At 36.1% G+C, this 5,948-nt stretch overlaps 1 pseudogene; it reads right to left on the bottom strand.

The window, feature by feature from the left end:
• Positions 1–324: 324 nt before the first annotated feature.
• LOC110719274 lies at positions 325–1,299 on the bottom strand (annotated as a pseudogene).
• Positions 1,300–5,948: the final 4,649 nt, after the last annotated feature.

Raw genomic sequence — 5,948 nt, 5'->3', positions numbered from 1 at the left:
CAAGTATAACCAAAAACAATTAAAAAAAATATGGATTATCATTGAGAATTAAAATTAAGTTTGGCTATTAAAGACAAAAATAAAATACATTGGGAAATTTACTGCTCCATTAAAACAAAAGTTATCTATGGGCTTAAAAATGCTTATTGGGCCTAGGACTGTTCTAAATTGGCATGGTCTATATTTTGGGCTAGAGATATGGAGTATTAGTCTAGTTTGGTCAATTGGGTCTTTGAGCTTAAAAAAGAAAAGAAAAAAAAAATTTGTTTCAAAGTTTTAAAGATCCTTTGGCACTACTAGTCAGTTAAAAGCTTAAAACACAATAGACAAAGAGTGATAAATAAACACAACATAACATATTATTATTATGAACATTATTTTCAGCTGAAAATACAGAATGCTAGAGCTGAACATATAAGACCAACTAGCTCTAGCTTATTGCACATAGTTGAATTTCCATCAATCTATAGCTTTAATTTAACATGTATATTATGAATTATCATCACATGTATAAGTAATAACATAACACCCTTTGTTAGTTGTTCATCAACGTTCAAGGGCAGAAAGTGAGCCTGTAATTAGTTCCAGAAGGACAAGAGAAAGTGCTGCTTTGATCATCCTTAGGAAAACTATAAGCATCAGGGCACCTTTGCTTGTATAACCTAGAGTCACCATTAGCACCACATGTTCCGATACCTTGCGACGTGCAAGGACTTTTACACCCGCCGGGAACCCTCCAGTTCTGAGGGCACTGCCCGTTAATGTCAGCGGTGCACCTAATTGTACGACACTTCCCACCAAGTGAACCGGAGTTGGAAGTGGGACTGAAGGAGATAGGGATATTGAAGCCTTCGATAAGGGAGATATCGATGGTGTCGGTTGGATTATTGGGTTGTGCTAGAGTATACTCGAATAGAGTCTTTGGGATTGTGCCCCAATTGCCTGGGTTACACACTAGTTTCCCACAGCCTCCGGTTTGACAGTTGCCGTTGTCATTGCCATCGAAGTTGCACCCAGTTCGGCCCCAAATACGTGCCATTCTGGTCCCGGGTGCTGGGTTTAGGTTCCATGTGTTTCCTTTATTGAGTTGCCTACTGCCTCCTGGATCGACGGCAGCCCACACGGTGTAGTCACAGTTGTTGACTACGGTGATGGTGGGCATGGGTGATGGTAATGATGGATAGTAGAAATGTAACAAGCGAAGAAGATATAAGACTCATAATGATGAAATAGTATATTTTGGTAATAATTGTTATTGTTTGGTAGTTTTGATGTGAGGAAATGTAGAGATGATGAGGGGTATTTATAGAGTTTGGAGGCGGCTAATCTAATTTCTTTCCGTGGGTGTTTTGGTGAATGGGTGCAATTGCAATCGATGGACTTCTGATGGTAAGAAAATTGTCAATGCCAAAGGTCATCATTTAGACTTATGCATATCAACGCATACCTTTAATCGCATCATTAATATTGATAGAGTATAAAATATAATCTTGCGCTTTAACCATTAGCTTAAGTTTTTAGTTGAGTTGGTCCACTAACATGTTATCAGAGCCAGGTATGATAATGGTTGAAGCCCAAAATTATGTTTTATACATTATCAAATATTTATAAAATTTAATTCGTAAAAATTATAAAATATGTTACATTAAAAAAAAAAAAAAAATTAGTTAATCAAACAAGATTTTATATAGTTACAATATTTTTTTTTTTTTTTTTTTGAATAGATATAGTTACAATAATTTCTAGGGAAATCTATCTCTTTGGTAACACTATACTTTTAAGTTTTCTCAAAAGTAAATTGCAAAAAAAACTTATTACTTTTGGTAAACTTGAATTTTTTTTTTTTTTATTTTTTTTTTTTATTTTTATATTAAGCTAACTATAAGTCTATAACATTAATGACTAATTTTAACTAAATATTTAACTATGGTTAGGTTTTTTTTTTTTTTTTTTTTTTTACATTTAAATGATTTTAAAAATAATAATTTTAAAACTAATTTCTTTCAAAAAAAAGAAAAAAAAATCACCCCCTTCCCCGACCAACATCCCACCACGTCGGCGCCGGCGCCCACTCCCCTGTCCCAACCCACGCCGGCACCCAGCCACCTCCCTCGCCGTTCGCCGTTCGCCGGTCTCCCCACCTCGCTTCCCCCCGAAAACCATAGAAACCCTGAACCTCCAGTCCCTTCCCCGAAATGAACACCCTCAGCCTCGAAACCCCCTCCTCTAAATCTCAAATTCTTAATCTCTCCTCCCTAAGCGAAGCTTTAAGGTTTGATTTCACTCGATTTTAGGGTTTGATTTTGCTGGGTTAGATTTCGCTCGGTTTTAGAATTGATTTTGCTCGATTTTAGGGTTTATTTTGCTCGATTTAGGAGGCGTTTTTCGCTGGTAAAAAGGGGGTCTGGGCGGTGGTTTTGGGGTTCTAGGTTGCGGTGGTGGTCTGGGAGAGAGAGAGGGAATGTCGTGGGCGGCGGTGGTTTGGGGTTCTGGGTTGCAGTGGTGGTTTGGGCGTTTGGGGTTTTGGGTTGCGGTGGTGGTTTGGGTGGTGGTGGTTTGGGCGGTGGTTTGGGATCTGGGTTGCGGTGGTGGTCTGGGCGGTGTTTTGGGCATTTGGGGTTTTGGGTTGCGGTGGTGATTTGGGCGGTGGTTTGAGCGTTTGGGGTCTCGGGTTGGTGGTAGAAGAGAGGTTGGTTTTTTTTTAAAAAAAAATATATAATTTAATTATTAAAAAATAAAAGAAATTAACCATGGTTAATGAGTTTATATTAAAATAGATATTCTCTTTGGTAATCAAAAATTCGAGTTTACCACAGATAATAAATTTTTTTGCAATTCACCACTGAGAAAACTTAAAAATATAGTGTTATCAAATAGAATTTCCCTAATTCTATTATATAAAGTTTAATACAATACTCCATAATCTCTAATAAACTTCATTCAAGTATAAGTAAAGGGAGAAGGTGGTGCTGTCCAACCGCCCAAAAATATCCATTATGTATATATGTCCTTCATCATTACTTATTAGTTATTACAAGTATATTCATATAATAATTGATTAAATTTCTTTAACCATTCAACAAGATTTTTTAAGGGAAAAAAATGATCTATGATCATCATAAGAACTGAAAATACATAATGCTAGAGTTGTTTTTAATAACTAGTTCTAGCTTATTGTTCATAATCACATATGATTGAAATGCCATTAATCTAAAGCCTAAATTAACATCGAATATCTATCTAGAATGACTTTCCTAGTTAATTACCAGACGTGCAAGCTACCGGAAATTATGACCATATATAATGGTACATACGTTATTACAATGATGGCATTGAATAAATGAATTGAATGTAAATGCAACCGTAGTACGTTGTATCAGTTATGACGATCGCCAAGGTCCTGCCTTTGTTGGGTGCATCAATTTTGTCAGTATGCTGATAATTAGCTTCAAAGTGTCTGCATTCTCTGTTTTAACCTTAATAATTTATACTTTTATTTGTACTTCATGCGGATTAGTGTTACAGAGGACTAATACCACCTCCATTGGTGAGACTCAACTTTGAGTATTGAAATACAAAATGAGTTGTTTTTTACTTCCAATGGTGATACCCAACCCACTTCTCAATTTAGCAACTTATGTGAAGTCTAATTTCCCAATGGTAAGACTCTCTAAAGTATACTAATGTCACTTTCAATTTATGACCCACCAAATCTATATTGTAAGTTTTTCAAAAAGAAAAACTTAAATAAATTACAAAATATATTATAATATTGATAAAGGGCACACACTTTTTGTCAAATGAGACTGAAAGTTGAGTATCTAAACTTAGCAAGTTTCTCTTTTGAAAGTTGCTAAGTTTAGATACCAACTTATTGTTATCTTTTGCAAAAAATACTCTCTCCCTCCTAAAAAAACTACCTCAAGTCTCACCATTGGAGATGGTCTAAGTAATCTATATTGCACTCTTGATTATTTCTATTTTCCCCCTTTTATATCTTGATTATTATGTGCAACTTTGGCTTGACAATTTATTCTCTCTGTAGGTTTAATGGATAGCACTCCGCATTTGCTGTAGAGTTTTTGCTCCTGCTAGATAATTGATTCTTGAAGTGCTTCTTATAGTTCTGAGGTCAAAATGTCAAATTTACAAATTCCTCCGTTTTTATTAGATACGTCACTTTTGAAATTGCGTACATTTAGGCAATTTTTAGAGTACAGAGAGATAGAGAGAAAAAATAAAGAGGGCTTATATGATATGAGAGAGATAGAAAGAATTTATTAACTAAAAGGGAAAGTAATGCATCTAAATTAAAACTTTCATATATATTTCGTGGTCATCTAATAAAAAGTGGAGGAAGTATGTCAAAAATAAATTACTAAAAATTCTTGTGTTGTTTTGTTTTTTGATAGCATATGTTTCAGGCCTTGGCCATGCTACTAACTGGATTGATATTTTTGTATTAGTTGGTGCATTGAGATCTAAATCCATATGAAATTGTGTTAGAAATATGAGATATCGAAAAATATATGTGTAGTATTGCATATAATTGTATTAGAGATATGCTACTAAATTGTCATATTGGTAGTGCTGCATTTCAAAGCTTGTAATTAATATTTGTTTTGTTTCTGCACCTTTTAGCAGACCATATTATATTATAACCAAAAACACATGACAAATGCATACAAACTTTCTCTCTCTAGAATTTGAGAGCTTCTCTCACTAAAGTGAGTATTGCTAGTTTTGTCTAGGGTTTGCATATCCCTTCAAGGATTTCTTGCGTGATCCTTTATTCTCCAACAGATCCTAATACACCCCCTAGGTGGGAGGTGATCAACAGATTTCTGGAAGTCTATAGGTTTTAATCTACTTTATCTCCATCCAAGGGGGTTTTTCCTCGTTTGTATTAAAACTTCTTCGTTTTCCACAAAAGTCTTCAACCTTTTCAGGAGCCTACTACTCCTTCTAATATTACAGAAGGCTCTTTGTTTTCCTCAATTAATTCATATCAGGAAGTTATTGCATTTCGTCTATTGGTGCAGCTTCAATAGCTAGAGGCGGCTACCTTTGTAGATTCCATTTCATGCTCCCCATGCGTGTATGTTTTCACTTTCCAAGAACTTGAGTTTGGCTATAAATGCCAAGAGTTCATTTCTGGATTGCAACTTCAGTATTAATTCCAACTCTGTCTTAACGTCTCTTCTTCCTCCCTCTTGTCCTTTCCTCTTCTTTCAAAGGCTGTTAGTCTTGTCTTTTTTCATCACAAAGTCACTGTTTTTCTCTGATCTGAAATCATGAGTAATAATAGGGAATTTCCTAATGCTTATATTGATCATAATGGCCAAAATATGCGAGGGGGACCCCTCATTTCCACCCCTGCAGATTGTAGTATTGATCAGGCCCCTATCAACTACAACTCAAGCGTTATTGGACTGTTTACTGGTCCTCACCCCCCTTCAATGCATTTCGTTTAACATATTGTCAATTCTCGATGGATCAGAAGGGGAGAGATTAGGGTCCATCGATCAGGACCGTATTTTTTATTTGAATGTAGAAGTGGCCAAGACCTAGAGGGCCTCATTAGGGCTGGCACAACAATCTTTGATGGTAGGGTGATTAATATAAGAAGGTACCAAGTTGATCTTGTGCTTGACCAAATGAGCTTTACTCTAGCAAGCATTTAGGTTAGAGTTCATGGGCTCCCTTTGGCCTATCTTACCACGAGCTGGGCAAGACAAATTCTAAGGCACGTGGGATATATTGAAGAGATAGACCAGGAAGGGAATGAGCTCCCTGTACATGCTGAGCTCAGGGCTCGAATGTTAATTGACTTGTCCATTCCTCTGATTCCTGGGTGCTTTATACCCTTGGAAGGAAATAGAGTGATATGGGTTCACTTGAGATACGAAGGCATCTATAGATTTTGTAAATCTTGTGGGTGCGCAGGG

The sequence above is a fragment of the Chenopodium quinoa genome, unplaced genomic scaffold (assembly GCF_001683475.1).
Source record: "Chenopodium quinoa cultivar QQ74 unplaced genomic scaffold, ASM168347v1, whole genome shotgun sequence".
Taxonomy (NCBI): Eukaryota; Viridiplantae; Streptophyta; class Magnoliopsida; order Caryophyllales; family Amaranthaceae; genus Chenopodium; species Chenopodium quinoa.
This window is presented reverse-complemented; position numbering and strand designations above follow the sequence as displayed.